The sequence below is a fragment of the Hemitrygon akajei genome, chromosome 27 (genome assembly GCF_048418815.1).
Source record: "Hemitrygon akajei chromosome 27, sHemAka1.3, whole genome shotgun sequence".
In the NCBI taxonomy this organism is placed as follows: domain Eukaryota; kingdom Metazoa; phylum Chordata; class Chondrichthyes; order Myliobatiformes; family Dasyatidae; genus Hemitrygon; species Hemitrygon akajei.
In genome coordinates this window covers 22,919,221-22,932,724 of record NC_133150.1, presented here as the reverse complement: position 1 = coordinate 22,932,724, position 13,504 = coordinate 22,919,221, and positions in this window count along the sequence as shown.

The following is a 13,504-nucleotide window of genomic DNA, read 5'->3' as shown; positions in this document are numbered from 1 at the left end:
CACTCTCTGCAGAGTCCTGCGATTAAGGAAGGTACAGTTCCCATACCAGGCAGTGATGCAGCCAGTCAGGGTGCTCTCAATTGTGCCCCTGTCGAAAGTTCTTAGGATTTGGGGTCCCATACCAAACCTCCTCAACCATCTGAGGTGAATGAGATGCTGTTGTGCCTTTTACACCACACAGTTGGTGTGAACAGACCACATGAGGTCCTCAGTGATGTGGATGCCGAGGAACTGAAAGCTGTTTTCCCTCTCAACCCCAGATCCATTGATGTAAATCGGGGTTAGCCTGTCTCCATTCCTCCTGTAATCCACAACCAGCTCCTTTGTTTTTGCGACATAGAGGGAGAGGTTGTTTTCTTGACACCACTGTGTCAGAGAGATGACTTCTTCCCTGTGGGCCACCTCGTTATTGTTTGAGATAAGGCCAATTAATACAGTGTCGTCAGCAAATTTAATTAGCAGATTGGAGCTGTGGGTGGCGATACAGTCATGGGTATATGGGCAGTAAAGAAGGGGACTCAGTACACAGCCCTGAGATGCTTCTGTATTGAGAGTCAGAAGGCTGAAGGTGAGGGAGCCCACTCTTACAACCTGCTGGCAATCTGACAGGAAGTCCAGGATCCAGCTGCACAAGGCAGGGTCAAGGCTGAGTACTCTGAGCTTCTTGTCGAGCCAAGATGGAACTATGGTGTTGAATGCTGAACTGTACTCCAGGAACAGCATTCTTACATAAGCATCCTTCTTCTCCAGACGTGTAAGGACGGTCTGTGGAGCAGTGGCTATTGCATCATCTGTCAATCGGTTGTGTCGGTAGGCGAATTGTAGAGGGTCCATATTGGGTGGTAGCAAGCTGCAGATGTAATCCTTGACCAGCCAACTTGACCAGTATTTGCTTATTATTGAGGTGAGTGTGACAGGACACCAGTTGTTCAGGCATGTTACAGTACCTTGGTCTTTTTTGGTACAGGGATAATGGTGGATAATTTGAAGCAGGAGTGTACTCTACACTGGGAGAGGGAGAGATTAAAAATGTCTGTAGACACACCTGCCAGTTGTGATGCACACATCCTAAGTGATGGTGTGTGATCTAAAATGCTTCATCTCAATCCATTTTGAAAAGCACAAGCATCAGAAAATTGTTCCTATTTACTGTATCTCAATGAAGTTGACGTGGGTAGGAAAGACTAGCTGCACATGTCACCTCTACGTTTTGGCATTGAATATTTGATAGCTGTAATCTGCAGTCATGCCAAAATGTGTACACATTGGCTGACTCTTTCAAACTCTTGTCTATGCTGGGATAGAAGCAAACCTTCAAATGACTGCACTGAAAGTAAAAATACTCAATACCTTAAGTGAAATACTGCCGTTAATATGCTCTGTAATCCTTTGTGTATCATTTGCTGCAACTTTAAATGGTGGAGCACTGGTTAACTTTTTATGACAGAGAAATTGTGGTTCTTGCACTAAACAATTCAGACACCCCTCCCCCCAATAAATCAATAAATTTGACTTTTTAGGGGAATTACGATTTCTTGATTGTTTATATTTGGTTTCTAGATGTAATAATATCAGAGTGTCTGCTGTTGCATTGACTTGAATCCATGTCACAAAGCTTCAGGATACCATTCTTCCGACTGTTTTCATAGAATGCTTTACTTTTAACAATTGTACAGTATCTCAGAATTTGTGGCCAGCAGTCAACCCATGACAGCTGTTCACCGATGGAAACGTTCCCATTTCCTTAAGTAAGTGAACATTTATCCTAATTCTCAGTGGTGAGAGCCCATGTGACAAGAAGGACTTCTGTGACTTGACTACCATTATGTAGTTGGGGAAAGACAGGATGGGCAATCTTTACCCAGAGTCAGAAAAGGTGGTCAAAAGCTTTAAAAGCAAAGAATTTAAAAAAGCAAAAAATATTTAAATATCATCAAACAATCGTCAATAACTATTGTTTAAAGGCAATTACCTCAGTGCTTTACATTGAAGCCTCTAGAGAAAGCCTCCCAGTAACGGGTGTCCCTAAGCTTGCTTGCGCTGATTTCCCAGCAAAATTAGCAGGGAATATCTGAACCCCAATTCTCCCAACCTGAACTGCACGAGGAGCCCAACAGCAAGGGACTGTTGATGAAACATCAATGAACAAACTGTCTGCAGATTAATGACTCCCATATTCACGCCTGCATGAGTGATAATCTTAAATTATGCAGAGAACTGCTAGCAATTACATGCAAAACTGCTGACAATTCCCCACAAAATTCAACTAATAAAACTATTAATGCTGTCCTGTACAAAAAAATAATGTTTATAACTCATATACTGTAGAAAGGAAGAATAATTATCCCTGTGACAGAACTAAAGAGGCTGGGAGGAGCAGAGGCTCCCAACATTAATCACAGACTGAATCATTAGATTACATTCCAGAGGTTATAAGTTTTTTTTTTGTAACGCTTCATTGATAGTGAAAAGGAAAAGATAATTCAAACCCAGCCACTGACTGTGGCTAGATAGTTCTTTTAGCTTTGCAGAGAGATTACTTTCAGTAGCTTGTTTCTATTTATCCATAAAATTTATTGAAGATTTCATAAGATACAAACAAATATTTTAATTGAATATTTAATGTAATTTTATTTACCTATGCATATTGAAATGATATAGTACCATTAGGTGGCACTGCAAACATGTATTGAGCAAACAAGATATCTCAGCTGAGGAAGGTTTTGTCTTCAATTCCTCCAATAACTCTCACCACTTTACCACATATATTTGTCACCCTTTCATTTTACTTAACCTTAATTATCCCTGTGCAGTATTTATGAGGCTGATTATTATAATCTTCTGCAAAGCATACTGTTCTTGTCCACAAACTCCTATTGTGATTATAGGTCACGCATGGACAAGTGGTTAAGGCTTTAGTCTAGTGATCTGAAGGTCGCTAATTTGAGTCTCAGTTAAGGCAGCGTGTTGTGTCTTTGAGCAATGCACTTAAAACCACACATTGCCCTGATGACACCAGTGCCAAGCTGTATTGGCCCTTGCCCTTCCCTTGGACAACATCGGTGTCGTGGAGAGGGGAGACTTGCAGCATGGGCAGCTACTGGTCTCCCATACAACCCTGCCCAGGCCTTTGCCCTGGAAACTTTCCAAATCCATGGTCTCTCGAGACTAACAGATGCCTATTACAGGCAATTGTTTCTGATGCAAACAGCATTTCCCAATCAATTTACTTACATTAGGTATGATGTTAGAGTCAGAGGAACAGTCTATCTGATGAAATTTCCTTTTGGTTTACGAAGACTTTCTCCAAGTTTGCTGCATAGAAAAAGACCAAAATTAATCAACCATTTTTTGGTAGGAGCAACATACATGAATGTAGTGATCAATTACTCTGCTCACTGCCTTGCTCAAATATTTAAAAAAATACAAATGGAAACTTTTGTTTTTTATCTACTGACTTTATTTTGGTAGGCAGGATGACCACTGGAAATAAGAGGATCCTTCATTGCTATATGTAAATTGAGGTCATTAGGGCTACACAAGAGCTATAAAGTCAAGCGGAGTCACTATATAATTCGAGTCATTTTATTAGTGCAATGTGAAATTTATATAAATAATCATCTAACTGAAGTATTCAATTCTTGATTTGAGTCGGTGGACTGGATAATATTCAGAGACTCATTAGTGGACCTAAATGATTGCGCCTCAGTTATCATCCAGGATACTCATGGGTGAGTAGGTGCTCAAAAAGATTGCAAACCTTCCCCAACCAGATGAACCAGGAGATCTGGACTCCGCAGAGGGCTAGATCTATGGCATATAGAACTAGTACCACAGAACCATATAAGTGGTCAATCTATCACCTCCAGAAGGCCATTAGTGATCATAAAGAGGTAATTTTGGACTACTCGGGAATCACAGATGCAGGTTCAATAGATGTGGTGGAGCTTGCACGATGTCGGTGCCTTTTATGCACATTTTGCTAGGGAGGACTATGGGACACTCACGTGAGTCCGCATGTCTCTGAATGGCCCTGTAATCTCAATCTCAGAGGCTGACATCTGGACATTCTCAGAAAGGTGAACCAATGAAAGGCATCTGGTCCAGACCGCGTGCTTGGCCGCCTACTAAAGATTTGTGCAGATCAACTGGCTGGATTGTTTATGGATACATTCCTGTGCTCTGAGGTTCCCACCAACTTTGAAAATGCAGCTATTGTAGCGGTGCCCAAGAAGAGTGCGGTGCCCTGCCTTAATGAATACTCTCTGGTAACTCTTATTTCAATCATAACGAAGTGCCTTGAGAGGTTGGATTTGGTGAAAATCAACTTTGCCTCAATGATGACCTGAGCCCATGTTAAGTTACCAGCAGACCAGATCAACAGCAGATGCAGTTTCTCTGGCTCTTCATTCAGGACAAAAGGGACACATATGTCATGCTGCCCATTATTGATGAAAGCCTTGCGTTTAAACTTACGATCAAACTTCAAGACCTGGGCCTCTGTACCTCCTTCTGCAACTGGATCCTCAACTTCCTCATCAGCATACCTCAATCAGTAAGCAATGGTATTAACAAATCCTCCTCACTATCAACATAGGTGTACCTCAAGGCTGAGTGCTTAACTTCCTGCTCTACTCCCTATTCGCACTTGACTGTGGCGAAGTACAGCTCCAATATCATATGCAAATTTACCAATGCCTAATCTACTATTAGTCGGTGTACCGGAGAAAAATGCAATACCAGGTTGAGTGGTGCTGTGACAGCTGTCTCTTGTTCAGTGTTAGTAGAAGTAAAGGACTGACATCAGGAAGGAGAAGGAGGGTAAGCATGTTCAAGTCTACATCAATGAATCAATGGTGGAGTGTGTCCATGGCTTTAGATTCCTGGGCTTTAATGTATTGGATGACTTATCCTGGGTCCAACACAATATGGTCCAGCACAGTAGTCTGAATGCTCAGGAACGTAAGAAGCTGCAAAGTGGCATGGACTCATTGCAGCACTTCACAAGCACCAGTTCCCCATCATTGATTACTACAGGAGGTACTGCCTTAAGAAGGCAACATCTATTATTAAAGGTCCTTGTCATCCAGACCATGCCATCTTCTCATAGCCACTGTTGGTTAGATGACGCAGAAGCCTGAAATCCTACACCACCAGATTCAAGAACAGCTACTTTCCTCCTTTCAACCATTCAGTTCTTGACCTAATCTGCACAACCCTAATCATTACCTCACTACAGCAACACTCTGATCACTTTGCATTATAATGGACTTCTGGTTCCTTAAGATTGTCATAGCTGGGAGCGGTAGTGAGGTTAAGCTCCCATTATCTATTAAATATTCTCAATAGCGGGTGCCTCAAATATCCTCTGACAACCAAGTCACGTGTAGCTTAGCTACTAACCCCAGTGGAGCTATTTCTACTGACAGGAGAAGGGGCAAAGGCGGTTTACTGTCGGCTTAAAACCAGTCACTTCAGGCAGATGGGGCTTGTGAGCCATGGCTGGAGAAGAAAAACTCGTATCACAAACCTTCACTACCTTGCAGCTGTACCCACTCATGGGGAAGGTTTCGGGAGTAAACCCTAAGGAAAAATCTGTAGCTGAATTCCATAGGGCAGTCCTACATTGAGTTCAACACTCCTGTGACAACGATGGTGCCAAAGTTTGTAGATCTCTGCTGTTTCTTTACAACCATCAGCTACGTGGAGAAGGGAGCCTGTTGCATGAGCAACAGCTTGCTCTTCATATTGTACTGCTCTGGCCTGCATATCAGATAGACAGCTAGGACGCTATATCCATAATCGACCCCAACCAACGGAGGGCCTCAGAGATAATGGCCTTTGTTTCTTTCGTTCTGATTATATTAATTCATGTTTTCCTTGTGAATGCTTTTTTTTCCGATCTGATGCTATGTACTTGTGATGCTAATTTTTTTATTGCACTTGCTCATATGACAATAAACTCGAATTATTGACGTTTTAGATTTCATTCTCACCTATACAACATTTCTGATCTAAGTATATGTAATGCTCACGCAATCGGCTGGTGTATGCCTAGGGGAAGATTCGTCCACCCGCCAAATCGCGCCTCCCGTATACGTGGATGCTGTGAAATGTACACTGGTACAAACTCACACACACAATATTAAAACGCACACCATGTACGTTTACAGAATACACTTTATAAATCTTACTAGAACTAAGTGATTAATAGCGATACAGTAGGTATGAAAGAAAAGAAAGGAAAGAAAAGGTGCCAGAACTTATCAGGGTTCAGTCAATTAGTGCTCAGTCGTTGGAGCTCAACCATTGAAGTCTTTGGTCCACTATTCAATCTCCTCCAACCTCCACGACCTGCGGGCCTGGGACCACCCTCGGTGATCGACCAGAGCACCTCCAGCACCATCCACCTTCCTCGCGATCTCCTCTCCAACTCTTCAAAATAATTTGCGAAAACCACAGCTCACAGACCCACAAGAAAGAATAACATCTATCCCAATTGGTTAACAAATGAATACAATTCTCATTATCAGTAATTATAACCCAAACAAGCTGCGAGAGAAAGCACTCTCTCACCAGTTACATTAACAAAGAAGCATCCCTACTTTTACTTAACAAAGAAGCCATTTTGATTAACATACTTAACAAAGAAGCCATTTTGATTAACATACACAGCAACATAAGAAACCCTTTACATATAGGCACGGCATAAATTAGATTCTAGGTCTATATCCATTATTATGCATTAGAAAATGGACCAGTTTTGTATTATACTGATAATTTTGGATAGATTGATAATGCTTACATACGACATTTTGTCCAATAATACCGTCTCCAAGAATTTGAATTATAATTGTGTAATAATGCTTGTATGTGGTAAAACAAATTCTGTAGAATTTAATTTTCTTCTAAATTCTTGAAAAATTTCTTGGCTTCAATAATGTATCCAAAATAAAACGTATGTCATAAATCAGGAGATACAGGTAAAATCTCATATTAGTAAATGTTTCAAAGGTTTCAAAGGTACATTTAATGTCAGAGAAATGTATACAATATACATCCTGAAATTCTTTTTCTTTGCAACCATCCACAAAAACAGAGGAGTGCCCCCAAAGAACGAATGACGGTTAAATGTTCAAACCCCAAAGCCCCTCCAGCTCCCCCCACCCATGCATAAACAGCAGCAAAGTGGCAAACCCCGCTTCCCCACCAGTAAAAAAGCATCAGCACCCCCCACTGAGCACTCAAGCTGCAGCAAAGCTTCAATAAAGGCACAGAGTTGCAGTACCCAAAGACTACTCGTTCGTCCAGTAATTCAACATACTGATAATACCGATAACTGGCCCTCTCTCTCCGTAATAATGGAAGAAGAGGTTCTGTTTCAGAGCATGTTTGGAGACTTAACAAGCAGCTCACTGATTTACAATGTTAAAAGTCTGTTGTGTTGCTTTTTCCAAGCTCTGTGCCCAAAGAACTCGAGTCTCAGAGCACAGAGCCAACAGCCAACTCTCTGCTCTTGATCTTCTGTGTACTCCCACGACACACCAGTTTCCTGCAGAGGCACCGACTTCAAGTCCATCCACCTCCAGCACCATGAAATCCTGGAACCCTGAAGACGCGCTAGTCTTCTAGGCTGCGTCGTTGGTATATTGAATAGAGGCCAGTCATTAGACTCCGAGAGTGGGTCCCACTCCCGCAAAGAACTGAAGACAGCGTGTAACTCCAGGTCAGGGTCTTCAGAAGAACCCTGAAAGGGAAAAGTAGAGATATTAAAGATAGAAATAGAGCTGTTTCCAAAGATGCAAGCAAAGGAGTCACTGTTAGGTGCCATTATCCTCCTAAGATCCACCCATGTAAAGGGTTAATCTTAAACTAACTTGATTGGGTGAAAGCAAGATTTTTAATTAGTTTCCTATTTTACAATTTGCCTCATTTCAAATTAGTTTGTTAAACCAAATAGGGAACAAAATGAATGATCATTGGCTTATTGCTCTGCAGATTAGGTTAACATCAGAACTCTCTGTCTGATCTTTATTTAGTACTAGTTTAATATAAACTAGTAACTTCTGCTTTGATTTGTCAAGTGCAATAAATTTGTTGACAATAGCTAGTCTGTAAAACATAATATTCACTTGTACGTTGATGTATCCTTGAAACTTATAGTCAAAATTATTCTATTTTCAATAAATATTTCCTACTAATTTTAGTGAAATTATTAGACTAGTAAGTGTTTGGTAACTACAGTATGTAGCTTCATCAACTTTGTGTATTTGTCTTTAAAAACACAATGATGTGCCTGTTAATGAATTGATAGCTTCTTGCTTTCTGGGGTTTAGATTTGACTTTTAATTCCAAAAGCATGTCAAAATTAATTGTGGATAAACACCCCATTTACATTCTTCATGTTTTATCTATGAAATTCACCTATTGTGATTTAGTGTGACTCTGAATCCCCCCCCTCTAAAGATAAAATTGAAGTAATGTTACAGTCCATAAAATGTGCTTTAATGCTATCTGCAATATTGTTCGACCATGATAATGAGTTTAAATGCAAAGGACAAGATGTACCGATATGCGGTCTTCTCTAAAACATTTGAGAATCTGCCAGGATTGAATGAAGTCTGTGCTTGCTCTAATTGTTACTCAGTGTTATCCTCTTGCAATGATGAAAGGTTGTTCATTTATCATTGGTTCCAAGAGACACTTAAAAATCTCTGAATATGAATGAATCTGATTAATTGTTTTGGTTGAGATTCAAGCCTAAGTCTGCGAAGTATGAGTGAATTTGAGTGTGTTGAAGGTAAAGCTCTGAATTGTATCCAATCAACTTTTTGAGTCGGTGTAATTCAGGGTTTTTACTTCAAAGCTCTGATAGCATAGAGTCATGGAGAAGTACAACATAAGAACAGTCTCTTCGACCCATGTAGTCCTTGCTGAAACCATTTAAACTGTCTACTCCCAATGACCTGCACCAGGACCATACCCCTCCATATCCCTACTATCCATCTATTTATCCAAACTTCTCTTTAACACTGAAGTTGAGCTTGCATGGACCACTTCTGCTGGCAGCTCACTCCGCACTCTCACAACCCTCTGAGTGAAGAAGTTTTCCCTAATGTTCCTCTTAAACTTCTCACCTTTCACCCCTAAGCAATGACCTCTGGTTGTAGTCACACCCAACCTTAGCTTTTTTTACGACCCTATCCACATGTGACTCTACTTTCAACGAATTATGGACCTGTATTCGTAGATCCCGTTGTTCTACCACACTCCACAGTACCCTACCACTCGCTGTGTAAGGCCTACCCTGGTTGGTCCTACTGACAAGCAAAACCTGACACATCTCCATATTATTTTTTTTGCATTTCAGAACCAGGTTTATTATCACCGGCATGTGACGTGAAATTTGTTAACTTAGCAGCAGCAGTTCAAAGCAATACATAATCTAACAGAGTGAGAGAAAAAAAATTAAATAAAATAAACCACAATAAATAAACAAGTAAATCAATTACATATATTGAATAGATTATTAAAAAAATGTGCAAAAACAGAAGTACTGTAAATACCAGCCGACTCACAGGTGAAGTGTCGCCTCACTTGGAAGGACTGTCTGGGGCCCTGAATGGTGGTGAGGGAGGAAGTGTAAGGGCAGGTGTAGAACTTGTTCCGCTTACAAGGATCAGTGCCAGGAGGAAGATTGGTGGGAAGGAATGGGGGGGGGACAAATGGACAAGGGAGTCACGTAGGAAGCGATCCCTGCAGAAAGCAGAAAAGGGGGGGGGGGAGGGAAAGATGTGCTTGGTAGTGGGAATAAGTGCTACACCTGCCCTTACACTTCCTCCTGCACCACCATTCAGGGCCCCAGACAGTCCTTCCAGGTGAGGCAACCATTCATCTGTGAGTCGGCTGGTGTGGTATTCTGCGTCCGGTGCTCCCGGTGTGGCCTTTTATATATTGGTGAGACCCGACGTAGACTGAGAGACCGTTTCGCTGAACACCTATCCTCTGTCTGCCAGAGAAAGCAGGATCTCCCAGTGGCCACACATTTTAATTCCACGTCCCATTCCCATTCTGATATGTCTATCCATGGCCTCCTCTACTGTCAAGATGAAGCCACACTCAGGTTGGAGGAACACCTTATATACCGGCTGGGTAGCCTCCAACCTGATGGCATGAACATTGACTTCTTTAACTTCCGTTAATGCACCTCCTCCCCTTCTTACCCCATCCCTGATATATTTAGTTTTTTTTGTTTCTCCCCCCCCCCCCCCTTATTTTCTTTCTCTCTCTGCCCATCAGTCTACCTGTTCTCCATCTCCCTCTGGTGCTCCCCTCCCCCTTTCTTTCCCCCTAGGCCTCCCGTCTCATGATCCTTTCCCTTCTCTAGCTCTGTATCCTTTTTGCCAATCACCTTTCTGGCTCTCAGCTTCACCCCACCCCCTTCGGTCTTCTCCTATCATTTCACATTTTCCCCTCCCCCTCCTACTTTCAAATCTCTTACTACCTTTCCTTTCAGTTAGCCCTGACGAAGGGTCTCGGCCTGAAACGCCGACGTTGCTTCTCCCTATAGATGCTGCCTGACCTGCTGCGTTCCACCAGCATTTTGTGTGTGTAGATTGAATCAAAATCAAGTTCTTCTCACATATGGGGAATCTGCTGGTGGGGGAATCAAAGGCAAGAAGCCATAATTAATATTTTGCTATTAATATATTGACCATTCAGCCAATCAAGTCTGTTCCACTATTCCATCATGGCTTATTTATTATCCCTCTCAACCCCATTATCCTTCCTTCTCCTTTTCATCTCTGTTCTAAATGGCTGTCCCTCTATTCTGAGGCTGTACCCTTTGGTCCTAGACCTATGACTATTGGAGATACCTTCTCCACATCCACTACATCCAGGTGCTTCAATATTGGATAGGTCTCAATGGGATCTCCCCTCATTCTTCCAAACTTTAGCGAGTAATGTCTCAGAGCTATCATATGCTCCTTATTCATTAATCTTTTCATTCCAAGAATCATTCTCATAAACCTTCTCTGGGCCAAACTGCTCACAATACACCAGGTGTGGTCTGACCAATACCGTATAAAACCTCAGCATTTTATCCTTGCTTTTGAAGACTATAAGACAATAAGACATAGGAGTAAAATTAGACCTTCTGGCTCAATGAGTCTCCTCCACCATTCTGTCATGGCTTATCCATTTTCCTTCTCAGCCACAATCTTCTGCCTTCTCCCCGTAACCCTTCATGCCCTGACTAATCATGAATCTACAATCTCTTCCTCAAATATACTGAATGACCTGGCCACCATAGTTGCCTGTGGCAAAGAATACCACAGATTCACCACTGTCTAGCTCAAGAAATTCCTTCTCATCTACGTTCTAAAAGGATGCCCCTCTTTTCTGAGACTGTGTTGTCTGGTCTTAGATTCCTCCACCATAGGAAACATCCTCTCCACATCCACTCTGTTGACACCTTTCAATATTCAATAGGTTTCAGTGAGGTCACCCATCATTCTTCTGAGGTCCAATGAGTAGATGCCCAGACATATCAAACACTCCTCATATAACAAGTCTTTCAATCCCAGGATCATTTTTGTTAACCTCCTTTGTACCCTCTGCAATGTCAGCACCTTCTTTCTTATATAAAGGGCCCAAGACTGCTCAGAATATTCCAAGTGAAGCATCACCAGTGTTTTATAAAGCTTCAACATTGCATCCTTGTCTTTATATTATAGTCCTATAAAATTAAAGCTAACATCACATTTGCCTTCCTTGCAACCATCTCAACCTGCAAACTAACCTTTAGGAAATCCTGCATGAGGACTCCAGAGTCCCTTTGCACCTCAGATTTTTGAATTTTTGTTCTATTTAGAAAATAATCTTATGCTTTTATTTCTTCTACGTAAGTACATGATCATACACTTTCTGATACTGTATTCAATTAGCCACTTCTTTGCCCATTCTCCTAAACTGCCTAAGTCCTCAGTAGCCTCTCTACTTCCTCAAAACGAGTTTCCTTCCACCTATCTTTGTTTCCTCTGCAAACCTGGCCACAAAGTCATCAATTCTTTCATCCAAATTATTGATATATAATGTAAAATGAAGCAGTCCCAACACAAACCCTTGTGGAACACCACTAGTCACTGACAACCAACCAGAAAAAGGTCCCTATATTCCCACTCTTTGCTTTCTGCTAACCAGCCATGCTCTATCTATGCTGGTATCTTTGCTGTAATACTATGAGCTCTTAACTTGTTAATTAGCCTTATGTGTGGCACCTTATCAAAAGCCTGCTTGTTATTTCTTCAAAGAATTCCAACAGATTTGTCAGGCAAGATTTTATCTTAAGGAAACTATGCTGACTACAGCTTATATTATCACGTGCCTCCAAGTATACTGACACCACATCCTTAACAACCAACTCCGATATATTCCCAACTATTGAGTTCAGACTAACTGGCGTATAGTTTCCTTTCTTCTGAAACTTCCTTCTTCTTCTTGAAGGGTGAAGTGACCTGTGCAATTTTCCAGTCTTCCAGACCATGTAGAACCTGGTGATTCTTGAAAGATCATTGCTAATTCCTTCACAATTTCTACAGCCACCTCTTTCAGAAACCCTGGGATGGATATCATCTGGTCCAGGTGTATTATCTACCTTCAGACCTTCCCGTTTCCCAAGCACCTTCTCCCTAGTAATGGCAACCTCATATACTTCTGCTTCCTGGCTCTTTTAAACTTCTGGCATACTGCTAGTGTCTACCTCAGTGAACACTGATGCAAGATACTAATTCAGTTCATCCACCATTTCCTCGACCCACATTACTATCTCTCCTGCATCATTTTCCAGCAGTCTGATATCTATGCTTGCCTCTATTTTACATTTTATATATCTAAAGAAACTTATGGTATCCTCTTTAATATTATTGGCTAGCTTACTTTTGTATTCCATCTTTTTCTTCTTCCTGTTTTTTTTTTGCTGTATTCTGTTGGTTTTAAAAGCTTCTCAACGCTCTAACTTCCCATTAATTTTTGCTCTATTATATGCCCTCTCTTTGGCTTTTATGGTGGCTTTGACTTCTCCTGTCAGCCATGGTTGTGTTATCCAGCCTTTAGTATACTTCTTCCTCTTTGGGATATATATACCCTGCACCTTCTGAATTGCTTCTGGAAATTCCAGCCATTGTTGCTCTGCTGTCATACCTGCCTGTGATCTTTTCCAATCAGTTTTGGTGAACTCCTCTCTCATGCCTCTGTAATTCCTTTTACTCCACTGTAATATCATTATATCTGTTTTTAGCTTCACCTTATCAAATTGCAGGGTGAATCCTACAATATTATGATTATTATGAATATTATGACATATTATGATCACTGATCCCTAAGGGTTCCTTTACCTCAAGTTCTCTAATCAATTTCAGTTCATTGCACAACACACAATCCAGAATAGCTGAACCCCTACTGGGCTCGACCATGAGGTGCTCTAAAATTCCATCTTATAGCG